The sequence below is a fragment of the Oncorhynchus keta genome, unplaced genomic scaffold (genome assembly GCF_023373465.1).
Source record: "Oncorhynchus keta strain PuntledgeMale-10-30-2019 unplaced genomic scaffold, Oket_V2 Un_contig_25591_pilon_pilon, whole genome shotgun sequence".
Lineage (NCBI taxonomy): Eukaryota > Metazoa > Chordata > Actinopteri > Salmoniformes > Salmonidae > Oncorhynchus > Oncorhynchus keta.
Window position 1 is genome coordinate 22,818 of NW_026284530.1, and position 24,970 is coordinate 47,787.

The 24,970-nt window shown below is 40.0% G+C and overlaps 2 long non-coding RNA genes across 11 annotated transcripts; one reads left to right on the forward strand and one right to left on the reverse strand.

Annotated features, from left to right (window-relative positions):
• The first annotated feature begins 1,769 nt into the window (after positions 1–1,769).
• Positions 1,770–19,636, forward strand: LOC127922405 (uncharacterized). Of its 8 annotated transcripts, none has more exons than XR_008111175.1 (5): positions 1,770–2,702; positions 3,779–4,043; positions 4,574–4,838; positions 19,252–19,522; positions 19,576–19,636. It is a non-coding gene; the product is annotated as an uncharacterized LOC127922405 (long non-coding RNA). The 8 variants fall into 8 exon arrangements; XR_008111176.1 differs by lacking the exons at positions 1,770–2,702; positions 3,779–4,043; positions 4,574–4,838 and adding exons at positions 4,113–4,573; positions 12,752–12,804; positions 17,935–17,987 and having other exon boundaries at positions 19,199–19,522; XR_008111174.1 differs by lacking the exons at positions 1,770–2,702; positions 3,779–4,043; positions 4,574–4,838 and adding exons at positions 4,113–4,573; positions 12,752–12,804 and having other exon boundaries at positions 19,199–19,522.
• Positions 19,637–20,754: 1,118 nt separating this feature from the next.
• On the reverse strand, positions 20,755–21,921 carry LOC127922404 (uncharacterized). 3 transcript variants are annotated; one of them, XR_008111171.1, is made up of 3 exons: positions 21,783–21,921; positions 20,987–21,306; positions 20,755–20,906 (listed from the first exon to the last, which is right to left on the reverse strand). It is a non-coding gene; the product is annotated as an uncharacterized LOC127922404 (long non-coding RNA). The 3 variants fall into 3 exon arrangements; XR_008111172.1 differs by having other exon boundaries at positions 21,703–21,795; XR_008111173.1 differs by lacking the exon at positions 21,783–21,921 and adding an exon at positions 21,583–21,675.
• Between the last annotated feature and the right edge of the window lie 3,049 nt (positions 21,922–24,970).

Below are 24,970 nucleotides of genomic sequence, written 5' to 3' on the forward strand. Positions count from 1 at the left end.
AGAGAGAGAGGGAGGGTAGAGAGTCAGAACAGAGGGAGGGTAGAGAGAGAGGGAGGGTAGAGAGTCAGAACAGAGGGAAAGAGAGAGAGGGAGGGTAGAGAGTCAGAACAGAGGGAAAGAGAGAGAGAGGGAGGGTAGAGAGTCAGAACAGAGGGAAAGAGAGAGAGAGGGAGGGTAGAGAGTCAGAACAGAGGGAGAGAGAGAGGGAGGGTAGAGAGTCAGAACAGAGGGAAAGAGAGAGAGAGGGGTAGAGAGTCAGAACAGAGGGAGGGTAGAGAGAGAGGGAGGGTAGAGAGTCAGAACAGAGGGAAAGAGAGAGAGAGGGAGGGTAGAGAGTCAGAACAGAGGGAGGGTAGAGAGAGAGGGAGGGTAGAGAGTCAGAACAGAGGGAGGGTAGAGAGTCAGAACAGAGGGAGGGTAGAGAGTCAGAACAGAGGGAAAGAGAGAGAGAGGGAGGGTAGAGAGTCAGAACAGAGGGAAAGAGAGAGAGAGGGAGGGTAGAGAGTCAGAACAGAGGGAAAGAGAGAGAGAGGGAGGGTAGAGAGTCAGAACAGAGGGAAAGAGAGAGAGAGGGAGGGTAGAGAGTCAGAACAGAGGGAAAGAGAGAGAGAGGGAGGGTAGAGAGTCAGAACAGAGGGAAAGAGAGAGAGGGAGGGTAGAGAGTCAGAACAGAGGGAAAGAGAGAGAGAGGGAGGGTAGAGAGTCAGAACAGAGGGAAAAGAGAGAGGGAGGGAGAGAGTCAGAACAGAGGGAAAGAGAGAGAGAGAGAGATGGAGGGTAGAGAGTCAGAACAGAGGGAAAGAGAGAGAGAGAGAGAGGGAGGGTAGAGAGTCAGAACAGAGGGAAAGAGAGAGAGAGAGAGATGGAGGGTAGAGAGTCAGAACAGAGGGAAAGAGAGAGAGAGAGAGACGGAGGGTAGAGAGTCAGAACAGAGGGAGGGTAGAGAGTCAGAACAGAGGGAAAGAGAGAGGGAGGGTAGAGAGTCAGAACAGAGGGAGAGAGAGAGAGAGGGAGGGTAGAGAGTCAGAACAGAGGGAAAGAGAGAGAGAGGGAGGGTAGAGAGTCAGAACAGAGGGAAAGAGAGAGAGAGAGAGAGGGAGGGTAGAGAGTCAGAACAGAGGGAGGGTAGAGAGTCAGAACAGAGGGAGGGTAGAGAGTCAGAACAGAGGGAAAGAGAGAGGGAGGGTAGAGAGTCAGAACAGAGGGAGGGTAGAGAGTCAGAACAGATTGAAAGAGAGAGAGGGAGGGTAATGAGTCATAACAGAGGGATGGTAGAGAGTATGAACAGATGGAAAGAGAGAGAGAGGAAGGGTAGAGAGTCAGAACAGAGGGAAAGAGAGAGAGAGGTAGAGTCAGAACAGATGAAAAGAGAGAGAGAGGGAGGGTAGAGAGTCAGAACAGATGGAAAGAGAGAGAGAGGGAGGGGAGAGAGTCAGAACAGAGGGAAAGAGAGAGAGAGGGAGGGGAGAGAGTCAGAACAGAGGGAAAGAGAGAGAGGGAGGGGAGAGAGTCAGAACAGAGGGAACGAGAGAGAGAGGGAGGGGTAGAGAGTCAGAACAGAGGGAAAGAGAGAGAGAGGGAGGGTAGAGAGTCAGAACAGAGGGAAAGAGAGAGAGAGAGGAGAGAGAGAGGGAGGGGAGAGAGTCAGAACAGAGGGAAAGAGAGAGAGAGGGAGGGTAGAGAGTCAGAACAGAGGGAAAGAGAGAGGGAGGGAGGGGAGAGAGTCAGAACAGAGGGAAAGAGAGAGAGGGAATGGAGAGACTCAGAACAGAGGGAGGGTAGATGTGTGGAATTTGCTTTATGTTTGGTAATTGGGGGCCTTTGAGCCCTGATGGGCTGGGTGACATCAGTGACTCTCTGAGAGATATGAGCTGCTGAGGAGGGAGAGCAGAGAGAGAGAAGGAGGGAGAGATTAGTCAGCAGAAATGATTCAGGACGACGTTCGTCTTTAAATGTACTTCTTCATTTCTCTCTTTCCCCACTGAGGAAGATAAAGGACACACACACACACAGACAGACAGACAGACAGACAGACAGACAGACAGACAGACAGACAGACAGACAGACAGACAGACAGACAGACAGACAGACACGAGGGCTAGGTAATCAGGTATTCCTCCCAAGGTGTGTATATTGATTTTAGTTCCCTTCTCATTAACTAGCTACTGACAGTGACCAGAGATGGCTAGATTGAGCTAGAGGGGTGTGTGTGTGTGTGCGTGCAAGCGTGTGTTTTTGTGAGAGAGTTAATTAACAGGACTTTAGATAAGAATGACACACACAGCTCTGATTCCATTTTCTGCTTTGTGTTTCAATTAGGTCTTAGTGGAATAGTGACTCTCTGAGAGATACGAGTTGCGGTGTAAACTTTTGTTATTGACGAAATACTTATTTTCCAACATAATTTGCAAATAAATAAATTAAAAATGTGATTTTCTGGATTTTTTTCCCTCATTTTGTATGTTTAGGGCCTCATTATGAATGGTTAAGGTTTGGGATAGAGTTACAACATTAAGTTTAGGGCCTCATTATGAATGGTTAAGGTTTGGGATAGAGTTTAAATATTAAGTTTAGGGCCTCATTATGAATGGTTAAAGTTTGGGATAGAGTTTAAATATTAAGTTTAGGGCCTCATTATGAATGGTTAAGGTTTGGGATAGAGTTTAAATATTAAGTTTAGGGCCTCATTATGAATGGTTAAGGTGTGGGATAGAGTTTAAACATTAAGTTTAGGGCCTCATTATGAATGGTTAAAACCTGTTAGGGATGATGCGAATTTTCGCAGCTTTTCGCAGCTTTTTGTTAAAAATCGCGCAACATTTCAAAGTCCTGCTACTCATGCCAGGAATATAGTATATGCATATGATAAGTATGTGTGTATAGAAAACACTCTGAAGTCTCTAAAACTGGTTAAATCGTGTCTGTGGCTATAACAGAACGTGTTTAGGAGTAAAAATCCCTGGGAAAACTGTTAACCAAAAACACAAAAAAAATATTCATCCGCCAGTCAATGTATTGTTTAAGCGAGAGAAAATAGATGAGGATCCGATTCGAATCCCTACAGCTTCCACAAGATGTCGCCAGTACTGGCATTTCATGTCTGCTTTATCCTTGGTGTAGGCACTTCCTGTCTTGGGGCGCACCGCAGGATGTTATGAAAGTGAAAACATGGACGATGATTTCAAGACTTGCTGTTATCGAATACAGATCGCCCCGTGATCAATTTGATAGATTATTAACGTTTATTAATACCTAAAGTTGGTTTAGAAAAGTAGTTTGAAGTGATTTGTAAAAGTTTATAGGCAACTTTTGTAATTTTAAAATGTGACGTTGCGTCTTGTAAAGGGGAATTTTCCTGGATCAGACCGGTCTTCAGAAAATGACATTTTGGGTATACAATGACGGATTTAATCGGGAAAAAGACCCAATTGTGATGTTTATGGGACATATTGGAGTGCCAACAAAGAAGCTCGTCAAAGGTAATGAATGTTTTATATTTTATTTCTGCGTTTTGTGTAGCGCCGGCTACCGCAATATCTTTTGTTTAGGTCTCGTTCTGATATTTTGGGGGTGCATGCTATCAGATAATAGCTTCTCATGCTGTCGCCGAAAAGCATTTTACAAATCTGACATGTTGGCTAGATTCACAACGAGTGTAGCTTTAATTTAGTATCTTGCATGTGTGGTTTAATGAAAGTTTGAGTTTTATCGAAAACTATAGGTGGCGCTCTAAAATTTCCGCTGATTTGGTTCCTGCACAGGAACAGCCATCCATAAGGTTTGGGATAGAGTTTAAATATTAAGTTTAGGGCCTCATTATGAATGGTTAAGGTTTGGGATAGAGTTTAAATATTAAGTTTAGGGCCTCATTATGAATGGTTAAGGTTTGGGATAGAGTTTAAATATTAAGTTTAGGGCCTCATTATGAATGGTTAAGGTTTGGGATAGAGTTTAAATATTAAGTTTAGGGCCTCATTATGAATGGTTAAGGTTTGGGATAGAGTTTAAATATTAAGTTTAGGGCCTCATTATGAATGGTTAAGGTTTGGGATAGAGTTTAAATATTAAGATTAGGGCCTCATTATGAATGGTTAAGGTTTGGGATAGAGTTTAAACATTAAGATTAGGGCCTCATTATGAATGGTTAAGGTTTGGGATAGAGTTCAAACATTGAGATTAGGGCCTCATTATGAATGGTTAAGGTTTGGGATAGAGTTTAAACATTAAGATTAGGGCCTCATTATGAATGGTTAAGGTTTGGGATAGAGTTTAAACATTAAAATTAGGGCCTCATTATGAATGGTTAAGGTTTGGGATAGAGTTTAAACATTAAGATTAGGGCCTCATTATGAATGGTTAAGGTTTGGGATAGAGTTTAAACATTAAGATTAGGGCCTCATTATGAATGGTTAAGGTTTGGGATAGAGTTTAAACATTAAAATTAGGGCCTCATTATGAATGGTTAAGGTTTGGGATAGAGTTTAAACATTAAGATTAGGGCCTCATTATGAATGGTTAAGGTTTGGGATAGAGTTTAAACATTAAGTTTAGGGCCTCATTATGAATGGTTAAGGTTTGGGATAGAGTTTAAATATTAAGTTTAGGGCCTCATTATGAATGGTTAAGGTTTGGGATAGAGTTTAAATATTAAGTTTAGGGCCTCATTATGAATGGTTAAGGTTTGGGATAGAGTTTAAATATTAAGTTTAGGGCCTCATTATGAATGGTTAAGGTTTGGGATAGAGTTTAAATATTAAGTTTAGGGCCTCATTATGAATGGTTAAGGTTTGGGATAGAGTTTAAATATTAAGTTTAGGGCCTCATTATGAATGGTTAAGGTGTGGGATAGAGTTTAAACATTAAGTTTAGGGCCTCATTATGAATGGTTAAAACCTGTTAGGGATGATGCGAATTTTCGCAGCTTTTCGCAGCTTTTTGTTAAAAATCGCGCAACATTTCAAAGTCCTGCTACTCATGCCAGGAATATAGTATATGCATATGATAAGTATGTGTGTATAGAAAACACTCTGAAGTCTCTAAAACTGGTTAAATCGTGTCTGTGGCTATAACAGAACGTGTTTAGGAGTAAAAATCCCTGGGAAAACTGTTAACCAAAAACACAAAAAAAATATTCATCCGCCAGTCAATGTATTGTTTAAGCGAGAGAAAATAGATGAGGATCCGATTCGAATCCCTACAGCTTCCACAAGATGTCGCCAGTACTGGCATTTCATGTCTGCTTTATCCTTGGTGGGATGACGTATAGGCACTTCCTGTCTTGGGGCGCACCGCAGGATGTTATGAAAGTGAAAACATGGACGATGATTTCAAGACTTGCTGTTATCGAATACAGATCGCCCCGTGATCAATTTGATAGATTATTAACGTTTATTAATACCTAAAGTTGGTTTAGAAAAGTAGTTTGAAGTGATTTGTAAAAGTTTATAGGCAACTTTTGTAATTTTAAAATGTGACGTTGCGTCTTGTAAAGGGAATTTTCCTGGATCAGACCGGTCTTCAGAAATGACATTTTGGCTATACAATGACGGATTTAATCGGGAAAAAAGACCCAATTGTGATGTTTATGGGACATATTGGAGTGCCAACAAAGAAGCTCGTCAAAGGTAATGAATGTTTTATATTTTATTTCTGCGTTTTTGGTTAGCGCCGGCTACCGCAATATCTTTTGTTTAGGTCTCGTTCTGATATTTTGGGGGTGCATGCTATCAGATAATAGCTTCTCATGCTGTCGCCGAAAAGCATTTTACAAATCTGACATGTTGGCTAGATTCACAAGAGTTAGCTTTAATTTAGTATCTTGCATGTGTGGTTTAATGAAAGTTTGAGTTTTATCGAAAACTATAGGTGGCGCTCTAAAATTTCCATTGATTTGGTTCCTGCACAGGAACAGCCATCCATAAGGTTTGGGATAGAGTTTAAATATTAAGTTTAGGGCCTCATTATGAATGGTTAAGGTTTGGGATAGAGTTTAAACATTAAGATTAGGGCCTCATTATGAATGGTTAAGGTTTGGGATAGAGTTTAAACATTAAGATTAGGCCTCATTATGAATGGTTAAGGTTTGGGATAGAGTTTAAACATTAAGATTAGGGCCTCATTATGAATGGTTAAGGTTTGGGATAGAGTTCAAACATTAAGATTAGGTCCTCATTATGAATGGTTAAGGTTTGGGATAGAGTTTAAACATTAAGATTAGGGCCTCATTATGAATGGTTAAGGTTTGGGATAGAGTTTAAACATTAAGATTAGGCCTCATTATGAATGGTTAAGGTTTGGGATAGAGTTTAAACATTAAGATTAGGGCCTCATTATGAATGGTTAAGGTTTGGGATAGAGTTTAAACATTAAGATTAGGGCCTCATTATGAATGGTTAAGGTTTGGGATAGAGTTTAAACATTAAGATTAGGGCCTCATTATGAATGGTTAAGGTTTGGGATGGAGTTTAAACATTAAGATTAGGCCTCATTATGAATGGTTAAGGTTTGGGATAGAGTTTAAACATTAAGATTAGGGCCTCATTATGAATGGTTAAGGTTTGGGATAGAGTTTAAACATTAAGATTAGGGCCTCATTATGAATGGTTAAGGTTTGGGATAGAGTTTAAACATTAAGATTAGGGCCTCATTATGAATGGTTAAGGTTTGGGATAGAGTTTAAACATTAAATTAGGGCCTCATTATGAATGGTTAAGGTTTGGGATAGAGTTTAAACATTAAGATTAGGGCCTCATTATGAATGGTTAAGGTTTGGGATAGAGTTTAAACATTAAGATTAGGGCCTCATTATGAATGGTTAAGGTTTGGGATAGAGTTTAAACATTAAGATTAGGCCTCATTATGAATGGTTAAGGTTTGGGATAGAGTTTAAACATTAAGATTAGGCCTCATTATGAATGGTTAAGGTTTGGGATAGAGTTTAAACATTAAGATTAGGCCTCATTATGAATGGTTAAGGTTTGGGATAGAGTTTAAACATTAAGATTAGGCCTCATTATGAATGGTTAAGGTTTGGGATAGAGTTTAAACATTAAGATTAGGGCCTCATTATGAATGGTTAAGGTTTGGGATAGAGTTTAAACATTAAGATTAGGGCCTCATTATGAATGATTAAGGTTTGGGATAGAGTTTAAACATTAAGATTAGGCCTCATTATGAATGGTTAAGGTTTGGGATAGAGTTTAAACATTAAGATTAGGGCCTCATTATGAATGGTTAAGGTTTGGGATAGAGTTTAAACATTAAGATTAGGGCCTCATTATGAATGGTTAAGGTTTGGGATAGAGTTTAAACATTAAGATTAGGGCCTCATTATGAATGGTTAAGGTTTGGGATAGAGTTCAAACATTAAGATTAGGGCCTCATTATGAATGGTTAAGGTTTGGGATAGAGTTTAAACATTAAGATTAGGGCCTCATTATGAATGGTTAAGGTTTGGGATAGAGTTTAAACATTAAGATTAGGGCCTCATTATGAATGGTTAAGGTTTGGGATAGAGTTTAAACATTAAGATTAGGGCCTCATTATGAATGGTTAAGGTTTGGGATAGAGTTTAAACATTAAGATTAGGCCTCATTATGAATGGTTAAGGTTTGGGATAGAGTTTAAACATTAAGATTAGGGCCTCATTATGAATGGTTAAGGTTTGGGATAGAGTTAAACATTAAGATTAGGGCCTCATTATGAATGGTTAAGGTTTGGGATAGAGTTCAAACATTGAGATTAGGGCCTCATTATGAATGGTTAAGGTTTGGGATAGAGTTTAAACATTAAGATTAGGGCCTCATTATGAATGGTTAAGGTTTGGGATAGAGTTTAAACATTAAGATTAGGGCCTCATTATGAATGGTTAAGGTTTGGGATAGAGTTTAAACATTAAAATTAGGGCCTCATTATGAATGGTTAAGGTTTGGGATAGAGTTTAAACATTAAGATTAGGGCCTCATTATGAATGGTTAAGGTTTGGGATAGAGTTTAAACATTAAGATTAGGGCCTCATTATGAATGGTTAAGGTTTGGGATAGAGTTTAAACATTAAGATTAGGGCCTCATTATGAATGGTTAAGGTTTGGGATAGAGTTTAAACATTAAGATTAGGGCCTCATTATGAATGGTTAAGGTTTGGGATAGAGTTTAAACATTAAGATTAGGGCCTCATTATGAATGGTTAAGGTTTGGGATAGAGTTTAAACATTAAGATTAGGCCTCATTATGAATGGTTAAGGTTTGGGATAGAGTTTAAACATTAAGATTAGGGCCTCATTATGAATGGTTAAGGTTTGGGATAGAGTTTAAACATTAAGATTAGGGCCTCATTATGAATGGTTAAGGTTTGGGATAGAGTTTAAACATTAAGATTAGGGCCTCATTATGAATGGTTAAGGTTTGGGATAGAGTTTAAACATTAAGATTAGGCCTCATTATGAATGGTTAAGGTTTGGGATAGAGTTTAAACATTAAGATTAGGGCCTCATTATGAATGGTTAAGGTTTGGGATAGAGTTTAAACATTAAGATTAGGGCCTCATTATGAATGGTTAAGGTTTGGGATAGAGTTTAAACATTAAGATTAGGGCCTCATTATGAATGGTTAAGGTTTGGGATAGAGTTTAAACATTAAGATTAGGGCCTCATTATGAATGGTTAAGGTTTGGGATAGAGTTTAAACATTAAGATTAGGGCCTCATTATGAATGGTTAAGGTTTGGGATAGAGTTTAAACATTAAGATTAGGGCCTCATTATGAATGGTTAAGGTTTGGGATAGAGTTTAAACATTAAGATTAGGGCCTCATTATGAATGGTTAAGGTTTGGGATAGAGTTTAAACATTAAGATTAGGGCCTCATTATGAATGGTTAAGGTTTGGGATAGAGTTTAAACATTAAGATTAGGGCCTCATTATGAATGGTTAAGGTTTGGGATAGAGTTTAAACATTAAGATTAGGCCTCATTATGAATGGTTAAGGTTTGGGATAGAGTTTAAACATTAAGATTAGGGCCTCATTATGAATGGTTAAGGTTTGGGATAGAGTTTAAACATTAAGATTAGGGCCTCATTATGAATGGTTAAGGTTTGGGATAGAGTTTAAACATTAAGATTAGGGCCTCATTATGAATGGTTAAGGTTTGGGATAGAGTTTAAACATTAAGATTAGGGCCTCATTATGAATGGTTAAGGTTTGGGATAGAGTTTAAACATTAAGATTAGGGCCTCATTATGAATGGTTAAGGTTTGGGATAGAGTTTAAACATTAAGATTAGGGCCTCATTATGAATGGTTAAGGTTTGGGATAGAGTTTAAACATTAAGATTAGGGCCTCATTATGAATGGTTAAGGTTTGGGATAGAGTTTAAACATTAAGATTAGGGCCTCATTATGAATGGTTAAGGTTTGGGATAGAGTTTAAACATTAAGATTAGGGCCTCATTATGAATGGTTAAGGTTTGGGATAGAGTTTAAACATTAAGATTAGGGCCTCATTATGAATGGTTAAGGTTTGGGATAGAGTTTAAACATTAAGATTAGGCCTCATTATGAATGGTTAAGGTTTGGGATAGAGTTTAAACATTAAGATTAGGGCCTCATTATGAATGGTTAAGGTTTGGGATGGAGTTTAAACATTAAGATTAGGCCTCATTATGAATGGTTAAGGTTTGGGATAGAGTTTAAACATTAAGATTAGGGCCTCATTATGAATGGTTAAGGTTTGGGATAGAGTTTAAACATTAAGATTAGGGCCTCATTATGAATGGTTAAGGTTTGGGATAGAGTTTAAACATTAAGATTAGGGCCTCATTATGAATGGTTAAGGTTTGGGATAGAGTTTAAACATTAAGATTAGGGCCTCATTATGAATGGTTAAGGTTTGGGATAGAGTTTAAACATTAAGATTAGGGCCTCATTATGAATGGTTAAGGTTTGGGATAGAGTTTAAACATTAAGATTAGGGCCTCATTATGAATGGTTAAGGTTTGGGATAGAGTTTAAACATTAAGATTAGGGCCTCATTATGAATGGTTAAGGTTTGGGATAGAGTTTAAACATTAAGATTAGGGCCTCATTATGAATGGTTAAGGTTTGGGATAGAGTTTAAACATTAAGATTAGGGCCTCATTATGAATGGTTAAGGTTTGGGATAGAGTTTAAACATTAAGATTAGGGCCTCATTATGAATGGTTAAGGTTTGGGATAGAGTTTAAACATTAAGATTAAGATTAGGGCCTCATTATGAATGGTTAAGGTTTGGGATAGAGTTTAAACATTAAGATTAGGGCCTCATTATGAATGGTTAAGGTTTGGGATAGAGTTTAAACATTAAGATTAGGGCCTCATTATGAATGGTTAAGGTTTGGGATAGAGTTTAAACATTAAGATTAGGGCCTCATTATGAATGGTTAAGGTTTGGGATAGAGTTTAAACATTAAGATTAGGGCCTCATTATGAATGGTTAAGGTTTGGGATAGAGTTTAAACATTAAGATTAGGGCCTCATTATGAATGGTTAAGGTTTGGGATAGAGTTTAAACATTAAGATTAGGGCCTCATTATGAATGGTTAAGGTTTGGGATAGAGTTTAAACATTAAGATTAGGGCCTCATTATGAATGGTTAAGGTTTGGGATAGAGTTTAAACATTAAGATTAGGGCCTCATTATGAATGGTTAAGGTTTGGGATAGAGTTTAAACATTAAGATTAGGGCCTCATTATGAATGGTTAAGGTTTGGGATAGAGTTTAAACATTAAGATTAGGGCCTCATTATGAATGGTTAAGGTTTGGGATATAGAGTTTAAACATTAAGATTAGGGCCTCATTATGAATGGTTAAGGTTTGGGATAGAGTTTAAACATTAAGATTAGGGCCTCATTATGAATGGTTAAGGTTTGGGATAGAGTTTAAACATTAAGATTAGGGCCTCATTATGAATGGTTAAGGTTTGGGATAGAGTTTAAACATTAAGATTAGGGCCTCATTATGAATGGTTAAGGTTTGGGATAGAGTTTAAACATTAAGATTAGGGCCTCATTATGAATGGTTAAGGTTTGGGATAGAGTTTAAACATTAAGATTAGGGCCTCATTATGAATGGTTAAGGTTTGGGATAGAGTTTAAACATTAAGATTAGGGCCTCATTATGAATGGTTAAGGTTTGGGATAGAGTTTAAACATTAAGATTAGGGCCTCATTATGAATGGTTAAGGTTTGGGATAGAGTTTAAACATTAAGATTAGGGCCTCATTATGAATGGTTAAGGTTTGGGATAGAGTTTAAACATTAAGATTAGGGCCTCATTATGAATGGTTAAGGTTTGGGATAGAGTTTAAACATTAAGATTAGGGCCTCATTATGAATGGTTAAGGTTTGGGATAGAGTTTAAACATTAAGATTAGGGCCTCATTATGAATGGTTAAGGTTTGGGATAGAGTTTAAACATTAAGATTAGGGCCTCATTATGAATGGTTAAGGTTTGGGATAGAGTTTAAACATTAAGATTAGGGCCTCATTATGAATGGTTAAGGTTTGGGATAGAGTTTAAACATTAAGATTAGGGCCTCATTATGAATGGTTAAGGTTTGGGATAGAGTTTAAACATTAAGATTAGGGCCTCATTATGAATGGTTAAGGTTTGGGATAGAGTTTAAACATTAAGATTAGGGCCTCATTATGAATGGTTAAGGTTTGGGATAGAGTTTAAACATTAAGATTAGGGCCTCATTATGAATGGTTAAGGTTTGGGATAGAGTTTAAACATTAAGATTAGGGCCTCATTATGAATGGTTAAGGTTTGGGATAGAGTTTAAACATTAAGATTAGGGCCTCATTATGAATGGTTAAGGTTTGGGATAGAGTTTAAACATTAAGATTAGGGCCTCATTATGAATGGTTAAGGTTTGGGATAGAGTTTAAACATTAAGATTAGGGCCTCATTATGAATGGTTAAGGTTTGGGATAGAGTTTAAACATTAAGATTAGGGCCTCATTATGAATGGTTAAGGTTTGGGATAGAGTTTAAACATTAAGATTAGGGCCTCATTATGAATGGTTAAGGTTTGGGATAGAGTTTAAACATTAAGATTAGGGCCTCATTATGAATGGTTAAGGTTTGGGATAGAGTTTAAACATTAAGATTAGGGCCTCATTATGAATGGTTAAGGTTTGGGATAGAGTTTAAACATTAAGATTAGGGCCTCATTATGAATGGTTAAGGTTTGGGATAGAGTTTAAACATTAAGATTAGGGCCTCATTATGAATGGTTAAGGTTTGGGATAGAGTTTAAACATTAAGATTAGGGCCTCATTATGAATGGTTAAGGTTTGGGATAGAGTTTAAACATTAAGATTAGGGCCTCATTATGAATGGTTAAGGTTTGGGATAGAGTTTAAACATTAAGATTAGGGCCTCATTATGAATGGTTAAGGTTTGGGATAGAGTTTAAACATTAAGATTAGGGCCTCATTATGAATGGTTAAGGTTTGGGATAGAGTTTAAACATTAAGATTAGGGCCTCATTATGAATGGTTAAGGTTTGGGATAGAGTTTAAACATTAAGATTAGGGCCTCATTATGAATGGTTAAGGTTTGGGATAGAGTTTAAACATTAAGATTAGGGCCTCATTATGAATGGTTAAGGTTTGGGATAGAGTTTAAACATTAAGATTAGGGCCTCATTATGAATGGTTAAGGTTTGGGATAGAGTTTAAACATTAAGATTAGGGCCTCATTATGAATGGTTAAGGTTTGGGATAGAGTTTAAACATTAAGTTTAGGGCCTCATTATGAATGGTTAAGGTTTGGGATAGAGTTTAAACATTAAGATTAGGGCCTCATTATGAATGGTTAAGGTTTGGGATAGAGTTTAAACATTAAGATTAGGGCCTCATTATGAATGGTTAAGGTTTGGGATAGAGTTTAAACATTAAGATTAGGGCCTCATTATGAATGGTTAAGGTTTGGGATAGAGTTTAAACATTAAGATTAGGGCCTCATTATGAATGGTTAAGGTTTGGGATAGAGTTTAAACATTAAGATTAGGGCCTCATTATGAATGGTTAAGGTTTGGGATAGAGTTTAAACATTAAGATTAGGGCCTCATTATGAATGGTTAAGGTTTGGGATAGAGTTTAAACATTAAGATTAGGGCCTCATTATGAATGGTTAAGGTTTGGGATAGAGTTTAATTTTAAACATCAAGATTAGGGCCTCATTATGAATGGTTAAGGTTTGGGATAGAGTTTAATTTTAAACATTAAGATTAGGGCCTCATTATGAATGGTTAAGGTTTGGGATAGAGTTTAAACATTAAGATTAGGGCCTCATTATGAATGGTTAAGGTTTGGGATGGAGTTTAAACATTAAGATTAGGGCCTCATTATGAATGGTTAAGGTTTGGGATAGAGTTTAAACATTAAGATTAGGGCCTCATTATGAATGGTTAAGGTTTGGGATAGAGTTTAAACATTAAGATTAGGGCCTCATTATGAATGGTTAAGGTTTGGGATAGAGTTTAAACATTAAGATTAGGGCCTCATTATGAATGGTTAAGGTTTGGGATGGAGTTTAAACATTAAGATTAGGGCCTCATTATGAATGGTTAAGGTTTGGGATAGAGTTTAAACATTAAGATTAGGGCCTCATTATGAATGGTTAAGGTTTGGGATAGAGTTTAAACATTAAGATTAGGGCCTCATTATGAATGGTTAAGGTTTGGGATAGAGTTTAAACATTAAGATTAGGGCCTCATTATGAATGGTTAAGGTTTGGGATAGAGTTTAAACATTAAGATTAGGGCCTCATTATGAATGGTTAAGGTTTGGGATAGAGTTTAAACATTAAGATTAGGCCTCATTATGAATGGTTAAGGTTTGGGATAGAGTTTAAACATTAAGATTAGGGCCTCATTATGAATGGTTAAGGTTTGGGATAGAGTTTAAACATTAAGATTAGGGCCTCATTATGAATGGTTAAGGTTTGGGATAGAGTTTAAACATTAAGATTAGGGCCTCATTATGAATGGTTAAGGTTTGGGATAGAGTTTAAACATTAAGGTTAGGGCCTCATTATGAATGGTTAAGGTTTGGGATAGAGTTTAATTTTAAACATCAAGATTAGGGCCTCATTATGAATGGTTAAGGTTTGGGATATAGTTTAATTTTAAACATTAAGATTAGGGCCTCATTATGAATGGTTAAGGTTTGGGATAGAGTTTAAACATTAAGATTAGGGCCTCATTATGAATGGTTAAGGTTTGGGATAGAGTTTAAACATTAAGATTAGGGCCTCATTATGAATGGTTAAGGTTTGGGATAGAGTTTAAACATTAAGATTAGGGCCTCATTATGAATGGTTAAGGTTTGGGATAGAGTTTAAACATTAAGATTAGGGCCTCATTATGAATGGTTAAGGTTTGGGATAGAGTTTAAACATTAAGATTAGGGCCTCATTATGAATGGTTAAGGTTTGGGATAGAGTTTAAACATTAAGATTAGGGCCTCATTATGAATGGTTAAGGTTTGGGATAGAGTTTAAACATTAAGATTAGGGCCTCATTATGAATGGTTAAGGTTTGGGATAGAGTTTAAACATTAAGATTAGGGCCTCATTATGAATGGTTAAGGTTTGGGATAGAGTTTAAACATTAAGATTAGGGCCTCATTATGAATGGTTAAGGTTTGGGATAGAGTTTAAACATTAAGATTAGGGCCTCATTATGAATGGTTAGGTTTGGGATAGAGTTTAAACATTAAGATTAGGGCCTCATTATGAATGGTTAAGGTTTGGGATAGAGTTTAAACATTAAGTTTAGGGCCTCATTATGAATGGTTAAGGTTTGGAATAGAGTTTAAACATTAAGATTAGGGCCTCATTATGAATGGTTAAGGTTTGGAATGGAGTTTAAACATTAAGATTAGGGCCTCATTATGAATGGTTAAGGTTTGGGATAGAGTTTAAACATTAAGATTAGGGCCTCATTATGAATGGTTAAGGTTTGGGATAGAGTTTAAACATTAAGATTAGGGCCTCATTATGAATGGTTAAGGTTTGGGATAGAGTTTAAACATTAAGATTAGGGCCTCATTATGAATGGTTAAGGTTTGGGATAGAGTTCAAACATTAAGATTAGGGCCTCATTATGAATGGTTAAGGTTTGGGATAGAGTTTAAACATTAAGATTAGGGCCTCATTATGAATGGTTAAGGTTTGGGATAGAGTTTAAACATTAAGATTAGGGCCTCATTATGAATGGTTAAGGTTTGGGATAGAGTTTAAACATTAAGATTAGGGCCTCATTATGAATGGTTAAGGTTTGGGATAGAGTTTAAACATTAAGATTAGGGCCTCATTATGAATGGTTAAGGTTTGGGATGGAGTTTAAACATTAAGATTAGGGCCTCATTATGAATGGTTAAGGTTTGGGATAGAGTTTAAACATTAAGATTAGGGCCTCATTATGAATGGTTAAGGTTTGGGATAGAGTTTAAACATTAAAGATTAAGGTTTGGGGGCCTCATTATGAATGGTTAAGGTTTGGGATAGAGTTTAAACATTAAGATTAGGGCCTCATTATGAATGGTTAAGGTTTGGGATAGAGTTTAAACATTAAGATTAGGGCCTCATTATGAATGGTTAAGGTTTGGGATAGAGTTTAAACATTAAGATTAGGGCCTCATTATGAATGGTTAAGGTTTGGGATAGAGTTTAAACATTAAGATTAGGGCCTCATTATGAATGGTTAAGGTTTGGGATAGAGTTTAAACATTAAGATTAGGGCCTCATTATGAATGGTTAAGGTTTGGGATAGAGTTTAAACATTAAGATTAGGGCCTCATTATGAATGGTTAAGGTTTGGGATAGAGTTTAAACATTAAGATTAGGGCCTCATTATGAATGGTTAAGGTTTGGGATAGAGTTTAAACATTAAGATTAGGGCCTCATTATGAATGGTTAAGGTTTGGGATAGAGTTTAAACATTAAGTTTAGGGCCTCATTATGAATGATTAAGGTTTGGGATAGAGTTTAAACATTAAGATTAGGGCCTCATTATGAATGGTTAAGGTTTGGGATGGAGTTTAAACATTAAGATTAGGGCCTCATTATGAATGGTTAAGGTTTGGGATAGAGTTTAAACATTAAGATTAGGGCCTCATTATGAATGGTTAAGGTTTGGGATGGAGTTTAAACATTAAGATTAGGGCCTCATTATGAATGGTTAAGGTTTGGGATAGAGTTTAAACATTAAGATTAGGGCCTCATTATGAATGGTTAAGGTTTGGGATAGAGTTTAAACATTAAGATTAGGGCCTCATTATGAATGGTTAAGGTTTGGGATAGAGTTTAAACATTAAGATTAGGGCCTCATTATGAATGGTTAAGGTTTGGGATAGAGTTTAAACATTACAATTAGGGCCTCATTATGAATGGTTAAGGTTTGGGATAGAGTTTAAACATTAAGATTAGGGCCTCATTATGAATGGTTAAGGTTTGGGATAGAGTTTAAACATTAAGATTAGGGCCTCATTATGAATGGTTAAGGTTTGGGATAGAGTTTAAACATTAAGATTAGGGCCTCATTATGAATGGTTAAGGTGTGGGATAGAGTTTAAACATTAAGATTAGGGCCTCATTATGAATGGTTAAGGTTTGGGATAGAGTTTAAACATTAAGATTAGGGCCTCATTATGAATGGTTAAGGTTTGGGATAGAGTTTAAACATTAAGATTAGGGCCTCATTATGAATGGTTAAGGTTTGGGATAGAGTTTAAACATTAAGATTAGGGCCTCATTATGAATGGTTAAGGTTTGGGATAGAGTTTAAACATTAAGTTTAGGGCCTCATTATGAATGATTAAGGTTTGGGATAGAGTTTAAACATTAAGATTAGGGCCTCATTATGAATGGTTAAGGTTTGGGATGGAGTTTAAACATTAAGATTAGGGCCTCATTATGAATGGTTAAGGTTTGGGATAGAGTTTAAACATTAAGATTAGGGCCTCATTATGAATGGTTAAGGTTTGGGATAGAGTTTAAACATTAAGATTAGGGCCTCATTATGAATGGTTAAGGTTTGGGATAGAGTTTAAACATTAAGATTAGGGCCTCATTATGAATGGTTAAGGTTTGGGATAGAGTTTAAACATTAAGATTAGGGCCTCATTATGAATGGTTAAGGTTTGGGATAGAGTTTAAACATTAAGGTTAGGGCCTCATTATGAATGGTTAAGGTTTGGGATAGAGTTTAATTTTAAACATCAAGATTAGGGCCTCATTATGAATGGTTAAGGTTTGGGATATAGTTTAATTTTAAACATTAAGATTAGGGCCTCATTATGAATGGTTAAGGTTTGGGATAGAGTTTAAACATTAAGATTAGGGCCTCATTATGAATGGTTAAGGTTTGGGATAGAGTTTAAACATTAAGATTAGGGCCTCATTATGAATGGTTAAGGTTTGGGATAGAGTTTAAACATTAAGATTAGGGCCTCATTATGAATGGTTAAGGTTTGGGATAGAGTTTAAACGTTAAGATTAGGGCCTCATTATGAATGGTTAAGGTTTGGGATAGACTTTAAACATTAAGATTAGGCCTCATTATGAATGGTTAAGGTTTGGGATAGAGTTTAAACATTAAGATTAGGGCCTCATTATGAATGGTTAAGGTTTGGGATAGAGTTTAAACATTAAGATTAGGGCCTCATTATGAATGGTTAAGGTTTGGGATAGAGTTTAAACATTAAGATTAGGGCCTCATTATGAATGGTTAAGGTTTGGGATAGAGTTTAAACATTAAGATTAGGGCCTCATTATGAATGGTTAAGGTTTGGGATAGAGTTTAAACATTAAGATTAGGGCCTCATTATGAATGGTTAAGGTTTGGGATAGAGTTTAAACATTAAGATTAGGGCCTCATTATGAATGGTTAAGGTTTGGGATAGAGTTTAAACATTAAGTTTAGGGCCTCATTATGAATGGTTAAGGTTTGGGATAGAGTTTAAATATTAAGTTTAGAGCCTCATTATGAATGGTTAAGGTTTGGGATAGAGTTTAAACATTAAGATTAGGGCCTCATTATGAATGGTTAAGGTTTGGGATAGAGTTTAAACATTAAGATTAGGGCCTCATTATGAATGGTTAAGGTTTGGGATAGAGTTTAAACATTAAGATTAGGGCCTCATTATGAATGGTTAAGGTTTGGGATAGATTTTAAACATTAAGATTAGGGCCTCATTATGAATGGTTAAGGTTTGGGATAGAGTTTAATTTTAAACATTAAGTTTAGGGCCTCATTATGAATGGTTAAAGTTTGGGATAGAGTTTAAACATTAAGTTTAGGGCCTCATTATGAATGGTTAAGGTTTGTGATAGAGTTTAAACATTAAGTGTAGGGCCTCATTATGAATGGTTAAGGTTTGGGATAGAGTTTAAACATTAAGATTAGGGCCTCATTATGAATGGTTAAGGTTTGGGATAGAGTTTAAACATTAAGATTAGGGCCTCATTATGAATGGTTAAGGTTTGGGATAGAGTTTAAACATTAAGATTAGGGCCTCATTATGAATGGTTAAGGTTTGGGATAGAGTTTAAACATTAAGGTTAGGGCCTCATTATGAATGGTTAAGGTTTGGGATAGAGTTTAATTTTAAACATCAAGATTAGGGCCTCATTATGAATGGTTAAGGTTTGGGATAGAGTTTAATTTTAAACATTAAGATTAGGGCCTCATTATGAATGGTTAAGGTTTGGGATAGAGTTTAAACATTAAGATTAGGGCCTCATTATGAATGGTTAAGGTTTGGGATGGAGTTTAAACATTAAGATTAGGGCCTCATTATGAATGGTTAAGGTTTGGGATAGAGTTTAAACATTAAGATTAGGGCCTCATTATGAATGGTTAAGGTTTGGGATAGAGTTTAAACATTAAGATTAGGGCCTCATTATGAATGGTTAAGGTTTGGGATAGAGTTTAAACATTAAGATTAGGGCCTCATTATGAATGGTTAAGGTTTGGGATAGAGTTTAAACATTAAGATTAGGGCCTCATTATGAATGGTTAAGGTTTGGGATAGAGTTTAAACATTAAGATTAGGGCCTCATTATGAATGGTTAAGATTAGGGCCTCATTATGAATGGTTAAGGTTTGGGATAGAGTTTAAACATTAAGATTAGGGCCTCATTATGAATGGTTAAGGTTTGGGATAGAGTTTAAACATTAAGTTTAGGGCCTCATTATGAATGGTTAAGGTTTGGGATAGAGTTTAAATATTAAGTTTAGGGCCTCATTATGAATGGTTAAGGTTTGGGATAGAGTTTAAACATTAAGATTAGGGCCTCATTATGAATGGTTAAGGTTTGGGATAGAGTTTAATTTTAAACGTTAAGTTTAGGGCCTCATTATGAATGGTTAAAGTTTGGGATAGAGTTTAAACATTAAGTTTAGGGCCTCATTATGAATGGTTAAGGTTTGGGATAGAGTTTAAACATTAAGTTTAGGGCCTCATTATGAATGGTTAAGGTTTGTGATAGAGTTTAAACATTAAGTGTAGGGCCTCATTATGAATGGTTAAGGTTTGGGATAGAGTTTAAACATTAAGTTTAGGGCCTCATTATGAATGGTTAAAGTTTGGGATAGAGTTTAAAGAGTGTCTCTAACACTGGGATCAACCTTCTGGTCCAGAGTCATGGGGTTACCCCCCCCCCTGAGCTTCCTCTCAGTCCTGAGCTTCCTCTGTCTTGAGCTACCCCTCAGTCCCGAGCTACCCCTCAGTCCCGAGCTACCCCTCAGTCCCGAGCTACCTCTCAGTCCCGAGCTACCCCTCAGTCCGGAGCTGCCACTAGGTCCCGAGCTGCCCCTAGGTCCTGAGCTACCTCAGTCTGGAGCTACCCCTCAGTCCCGAGCTACCTCAGTCCGGAGCTGCCCCTCAGTCCAGTGGGGCCCTTGGTTAAGGTTAGTAGGCCAAGGTCGGCGGCGAGGGTCTCCAATCTAAGGATGCGAAGTAAGCGGACTAAGACTGTGTTGGAGTGGGGTCCACGACCAGCGCCAGAGCCGCCACCGTGGTCAGACGCCCACCCAGACCCTCACCTAAGGATTTAGGTTTATGTGTGCGGCCGGGAGTCCGCACATTTGGGGGGGTACTGTCACGCCCTGGCCTTAGTATTCTGTGTTTTCTTTATTACTTTGGTTAGGCCAGGGTGTGACATGGGTGAATTATATGTTTGTCTTGTCTAGGGGTTTTGTAGATTGATGGGGTTGTGTTTAGTATAGTATTCTAGGTAAGTCTATGGTTGCCTGGAGTCGTTCTCAATCAGATGCAGGTGTTTATCGTTGTCTCTGATTGGGAACCATATTTAGGCAGCCATATTCTTTAGGTATTTCGTGGGTGATTGTTCCTGTCTCTGTGTTTGTTGCACCAGATAGGGCTGTTTCGGTTTTTCACGTTTCTTGTTTTTGTATATTGTTCGTAGTTTCATCTTTCATTAAAGATTTTTATGAATAACAACGCTGCATTTTGGTCCTCCTCTCTTTCACCAGAAGAAAACCGTAACTGAATCACCCACCACAACAGGACCAAGCGGCGTGGTGACAAGCAGCGGCAGCAGGAGCAGCGAAATCAAGATTTCTGGACTTGGAAGGAAATCTTGGACGGAAAAGGACCCTGGGCACAGCCAGGAGAATATCGCCGCCCCAAAGAAGAGCTGGAGGCGGAGAAGGCGGAGAGGCGCCGGTATGAGGAGGCAGCACGGCGGAAGCCCGAGAGTCAGCCCCAAAAATGTATTGGCGGGGGCACACAGGGAGTATGGCGAAGCCAGGTATGAGACCTGCGCCAACTTCCTGTGCTTACCGGGGGGCTAGAAAGACCTGAGCCAACTTCCTGTGCTTACCGGGGGGCTAGAGAGACCTGAGCCAACTTCCTGTCCTTACCGGGGGGCTAGAGAGACCTGAGCCAACTTCCTGTCCTTACCGGGGGGCTAGATAGACCTGAGCCAACTTCCTGTGCTTACCGGGGGGCTAGAGAGACCTGAGCCAACTTCCTGTGCTTACCGGGGGGCTAGAGAGACCTGAGCCAACTTCCTGTCCTTACCGGCGGGCTAGAGAGACCTGAGCCAACTTCCTGTGCTTACCGGGGGGCTAGAGAGACCTGAGCCAACTTCCTGTCCTTACCGGGGGGCTAGAGAGACCTGAGCCAACTTCCTGTGCTTACCGGGGGGCTAGAGAGACCTGAGCCAACTTCCTGTGCTTACCGGGGGGCTAGAGAGACCTGAGCCAACTTCCTGTGCTTACCGGGGGGCTAGAGAGACCTGCGCCAACTTCCTGTGCTTACCGGCGGGCTAGAGAGACCTGAGCCAACTTCCTGTGCTTACCGGGGGCTAGAGAGACCTGAGCCAACTTCCTGTGCTTACCGGGGGCTAGAGAGACCTGAGCCAACTTCCTGTCCTTACCGGCGGGCTAGAGAGACCTGAGCCAACTTCCTGTGCTTACCGGGGGCTAGAGAGACCTGAGCCAACTTCCTGTGCTTACCGGGGGCTAGAGAGACCTGAGCCAACTTCCTGTGCTTACCGGCGGGCTAGAGAGACCTGAGCCAACTTCCTGTGCTTACCGGGGGGCTAGAGAGACCTGAGCCAACTTCCTGTGCTTACCGGGGTGCTAGAGAGACCTGAGCCAACTTCATGTGCTTACCGGGGGGCTAGAGAGACCTGAGCCAACTTCCTGTGCTTACCGGGGGGCTAGAGAGACCTGAGCCAACTTCATGTGCTTACCGGGGGGCTAGAGAGACCTGAGCCAACTTCCTGTGCTTACCGGGGGGCTAGAGAGACCGGGCAGGCACCGTGTTATGCTGTGGAGCGCACGGTGTCCCCAGTGCGGGTGCATAGCCCGGTGCGGTACATACCAGCTCCTCGTATCGGCCGGGCTAGAGTGGGCATCGAGCCAATTGTCACGAAGCCGGCTCTACGCATCTGGTCTCCAGTGCGTCTCCTTGGGCCGGCTTACATGGCACCAGCCTTGTGCACGGTGTCCTGGTTCGCCTGCAGAGCCCAGTGCGGGCTATTCCACCTCAGTGCGGGCTATTCCACCTCAGTGCGGGCTATTCCACCTCAGTGCGGGCTATTCCACCTCAGTGCGGGCTATTCCACCTCAGTGCGGGCTATTCCACCTCAGTGCGGGCTATTCCACCTCAGTGCGGGCTATTCCACCTCAGTGCGGGCTATTCCACCTCAGTGCGGGCTATTCCACCTCAGTGCGGGCTATTCCACCTCAGTGCGGGCTATTCCACCTCAGTGCGGGCTATTCCACCTCAGTGCGGGCTATTCCACCTCAGTGCGGGCTATTCCACCTCAGTGCGGGCTATTCCACCTCAGTGCGGGCTATTCCACCTCAGTGCGGGCTATAATATTACATTTGAAATGTCTGTGAGTGTAATGTTTACTGTTCATTGGTTATGTTTACTTGCCTTGGCAACATTATCATATGTTTCCCATGACAATAAGGCCCTTGGGGGAGGAGAGAGAGAGATGGGATGTCACAGAAGATCAGGTCACCACGGGGGTGACAACATCAAGCTGGGGAACTCAGATCTGTTGATCTACGGACAAACGCAACAACAGCCCCATTGCCATGGATCCTGACGGGCTCCGTCTGATAGGCCGGTGACGCGGTAGTCCAGGCAACGCTATCTCTTCATGGAACACCCAGAGTTCCACAGGTTCTACATCTAAAGGTCAGTAAAGTTCCAAGGGTTCTCCGTTTAGATGTCATGTTCTAAATGCTCTGTTCTAAGGGTATTAAGTGTAGATGTCATGCTCTCATATGGTTCTAAATGCTCTTTTCTAGGGGTTCTAAGTGTAGATGTTATGAAAACTTGATGATCTTAGACAGTATTGGGTAGCTAGGGAAGACCCTGCTGTTCTAGTGTGTGTGTGTGTGTGTGTGTCTGTCTGTCTGTCTGTCTGTCTGTCTGTCTGTCTGTCTGTCTGTCTGTGTTATGAGGCCAAGGCAGAACTGCTTCAGAATACAGTTAAACCATGTGACCTCTGACCCTGGTCGACCAATCGGCAGCCTCAGAACCTCAGAACCACCCTGGACTGCCTGCAGAGACTAACTCTATTAATAGAAAGGTCGTTTAAACCAGAGGAGAGGAGAAGAGGAGGAGTAGGAGGAGAGAGGGGGAGAGGATGAGAGGAGAAGAGGAGAGAGGGGGGGAGAGGATGGGAGGAGGAGGAGAGAGGGGGAGAGGATGGGAGGAGAAGAGGAGGAGGAGAGAGGGGGAGAGGATGAGAGGAGAAGAGGAGAGAGGGGGGAGAGGATGGGAGGAGGAGGAGAGAGGGGGAGAGGATGGGAGGAGAAGAGGAGGAGGAGGAGGAGAGAGGGGGGGAGAGGATGAGAGGAGAAGAGGAGAGAGGGGGGGAGAGGATGGGAGGAGAAGAGGAGGAGGAGGAGAGAGGATGAGAGGAGAAGAGGAGAGAGGGGGGGAGAGGATGGGAGGAGGGGGAGAGGATGGGGGAGAAGAAGAGGAGGAGGAGGAGGAGAGAGGGGGGGAGAGGATGAGAGGAGGAGGAGGAGAGAGGGGGGAGAGGATGAGAGGAGGAGGAGGAGAGAGGGGGGGAGAGGATGAGAGGAGAAGAGGAGAGAGGGGGGGTGAGGATGGGAGGAGGAGGAGAGAGGGGGAGAGGATGGGAGGGGAGGAGGAGAGAGGGGGGGAGAGGGGGGAGAGGATGGGAGGAGAAGTGGAGAGAAGAGGAGAACAGAACAGGAGAGAGGAGGGAGAGGATGGGAGGAGAAGTGGAGAGGAGAGGAGGAGAAAGAGGAGGACAACAGGAGCGAGGGGGGAGAGGATGGGAGGAGAAGTGGAGAGAAGAGGAGGATGACAACAGGAGAGAGGGGGGAGAGGATGGGAGGAGAAAGAGGATGACAACAGGAGAGAGGGGAGAGGATGGGAGGAGAAGTGGAGAGAAGAGGAGGAGGGGAAGGCAAAGATTAATGACTTCACTTTCATGTACTTTTAGTTCCACTGGTCTTCTCTCTCTCTCTCTCTCTCGCCCCTCTTATTCAATCTCTTTAAATGCAGCAATCAGCACACCAGGATTCCCTGGAAGGAGCTGCTAAGAGAACGAGGGAGGGATGGGACGTGTGTGTGTGTGTGTGTGTGTGTGTGTGTGTGTGTGTGTGTGTGTGTGTGTGTGTGTGTGTGTGTGTGTGTGTGTGTGTGTGTGTGTGTGTGTGTGTGTGTGTGTGTGTGTGTGTATAATACATAGGGTTTAGGCTCCTGTGTTAAAGACAGGCCGACCTAAAAATAGGAAAACCGTCTATGGACCATACTGTCTATATAGTCCCTGTACCATTCTGTCTATATAGTCCCTGTACCATTCTGTCTCTATAGTCTCTGTACCATTCTGTCTCTATAGTCCCTGTACCATTCTGTCTCTATAGTCCCTGTACCATTCTGTCTCTATAGTCTCTGTACCATTCTGTCTCTATAGTCCCTGTACCATTCTGTCTCTATAGTCTCTGTACCATTCTGTCTCTATAGTCTCTGTACCATTCTGTCTCTATCGTCCCTGTACCATTCTGTCTCTATAGTCTCTGTACCATTCTGTCTCTATAGTCCCTGTACCATTCTGTCTCTATAGTCCCTGTACCATTCTGTCTCTATAGTCCCTGTACCATTCTGTCTCTATAGTCCCTGTACCATTCTGTCTCTATAGTCCCTGTACCATTCTGTCTCTATAGTCCCTGTACCATTCTGTCTCTATAGTCTCTGTACCATTCTGTCTCTATAGTCCCTGTACCATTCTGTCTCTATAGTCCCTGGACCATTCTGTCTCTATAGTCCCTGGACCATTCTGTCTCTATAGTCCCTGGACCATTCTGTCTCTATAGTCCCTGGACCATTCTGTCTCTATAGTCCCTGAACCATTCTGTCTCTATAGTCCCTGTTTCTTCACCTCAATGACTGAAGAGGAGCGT